This window comes from Protopterus annectens, chromosome 17.part0, assembly GCF_019279795.1.
Source record: "Protopterus annectens isolate FY-2018-M chromosome 17.part0, PAN1.0, whole genome shotgun sequence".
NCBI lineage: Eukaryota > Metazoa > Chordata > Ceratodontiformes > Protopteridae > Protopterus > Protopterus annectens.
In genome coordinates this window covers 390304641-390307235 of record NC_056751.1, presented here as the reverse complement: position 1 = coordinate 390307235, position 2595 = coordinate 390304641, and positions in this window count along the sequence as shown.

Sequence of the window (2595 nt, the reverse complement as noted above, 5' to 3'; positions counted from 1 at the left end):
TCCCCTTCCTTCGTCTTGGGCAAGACCAAGCTAGTCAGGGTTATGGGGCGATAGTTTCCAGGGAATCCGTTGAGGCACCACCAACTGTGGAGATGGACCACTGTTGCTGTATGCCACTCTTTGGGTACATATCCTGTAGTAAGGCTGAGATTGAACAGTAGTTTTATGTTTGGGTTTAGCTCTTCTTAGAGTTCATGTAGGATGCAGCCTGGGACAATCCGACTGGTCCCATTGATGCTGTGTTTTTTGCTTTGAGAAGGGCGGCTCCCACCTGAGCATCTGGAGATGTCAGGGGCAGCACTCTGCTGGGATCAGATATTGCTGCCCTTTGGTGGGGAGGGGAGAAGTCATCGCTGAACCTGTCAGCTAGTGATGTTGGCAAACTTGTCTGTGGGTTCGTGTTATTATTTTGTCATTTTGGACTAATTCTGAGGCATATCTGGGAATTCCTGCACCCAGGTTCCTAACATAACAACTAAAGAAAGCCTTGTGATTATCCTTAGTGTGTCCTGTGCAATTTTCTCTCGAAGCTGGCCTTTGGCGATTTTATGGAGTGCCCTTAGTTTTGCTAATACTGATCAGAGATGCTCTTCCCTTTTGGGATTTTGCTCATCATCGTATTGGTAGCTCTCACCTTCTATTGTGTATAGATTTGTTTTATGGCTGGGGTCCACCAGACAGGTCGTCTGCTGCTTTGGAGGATTGGGTCTTGGTTTTACGGCGGGATTGCGCCAATCCATGCATTCCTGAAGGTGTTCATAGAAATGCATTTATAAAGGATTCTGCAGTCTGAGCGTATTTTCCACAGGCCCAGCGGGGGCTATGAAGGATTCCACCTCGGTTTTGAGGAGTGTGAAATTTGCTTCAGAAAGTTTTTCACTGTGGTTTTCTGGGCAGGGGTGGGGTGGGATGTGGAAATATCCAGTGAGATCAGTTTATGGTCTGAGTCTCTACCAGTGAGGGATACACTTCTGGTCTGGAGCATAGAGTCCCCTATGTTGGTGATGATCAGTGTCCAGTATGTTTTCCCCTCTTGTGGGAGTGGTAACAAGTTGTTCCATAGCATTTGAGTTTATGAATTCTAGGAACCTTTGGGCAAGGGTGTTGGAGCTAGAGTAATGCTCCCAATCTATGTTTAGGTAGTTGAAGTCACCCACTATAATGAGTGTTTGAGAGACCTTCACATATTTTCCAGTTTTCTCAGGAGAAGGCCGAAAGTGGGGATCCCACCAAGGTTTGGGAGGGTGGTCTGTAGCAGGCCTAAGTAAACTGGAAGGCAGTTTTACCCACTGTTAGTTGCATATGGATAGCTCTCTGATGCTTCGCGGCTTTGCCACTCAACCTGGAGGTGTGGGTATCTTTGATGAATATCGCATACTCCCCTCCTTTTGTGGTTCCTCGGTCCATGATTTGGGGCCGAAAAGCTAATGGTATGAGGTATAACCTGGTAGTGCTGGGGAGTGCTCTTTGGGAGTCCTGGAACCAGGTTTCTTGTTACTGCACACAGAATATCGATGTTCTCCATGTTAAGGAGAGTTTCGAAAGTGCATGCAACTTGAGGTTTAGACTTCTGGTGTTGAGAAAGCATTACTCTTAGTTTCTTATTCCTTGTGATACCTATGGAGGAGGGTTTGTCTTTTGAGCCTTGCCTAAAAAAGGCACTATAGAGGGTAGCAAGAGCCTTGCGCAATATCCGAAAGTTTTTCCAGGGTGGCATGGTACAAGTCCGTCCCTAGCAAAGCATGCACGTGGCTTATCGTGCATATCATCCAAGCTGACAGGCATTGGATCCCCTTTGAATGACACACACCCGGTTGCCAGCCACCCTGTTGAAACTGATCATCTTGTTCTCTCATATTGTGGCATCATTCTTGGTGAGGGCAAGATGCTACTCAAGGTCAGGGTCATACTGAGGCCTGGGCTACATGCTCAGAGAGCTCCTCTATGTCTCTTTTCGCTGTAGTCCAGGGAGGTGCGTCTCAGGTCATTCAAACCAGCATGGACAATGACTGGAGTCGCCATTTGTACTTGTCTTGGAGTGACCTGAGTGCTTGTGTTATGTGGCGGATCCTAGCGCCAGACAGGCTTGCTCACCATGCTCTTCTCCTTGTTCAGCCTGGTGAGCGGGACATCAGTGCAACGCCTGATGAGCCGAGTCACCTATTACAAGTGCTTAATCAGGTGTGTTGTTTTAGCCTTAAGGGCTGTGTCTGTTACGGGCACACTGGCTTTGTGAGATATGTGTTGCGATGTTTTGTTTTAAGGGTAAGCGGTTGCTTGGAGTGTCTGCTTTGAAGTCTCTAAGATGCACACACTCGAAACTCTCCTTAGCATGTGAGAACTGCTCGAGCATCTGTGCAGTAACAGAAACCTGGTTCAGGGCTCCCGAGAGCACCGCCGAAAGCACTACACCAGGTTATACCGCCTCCATACCATGCTTTTCGCCCCAAAACTTCGGACCGTAATCCACAAAGGAGGGGGAGTATCGATATTCATCAAAAGATACCCACACCTCCAGGTTGGTGGCAAAGTACGCGATGCATCAGAGACTATCCGTATGTGCAACTAACGGCAGTGGGTAAAACTGCCTTCCAG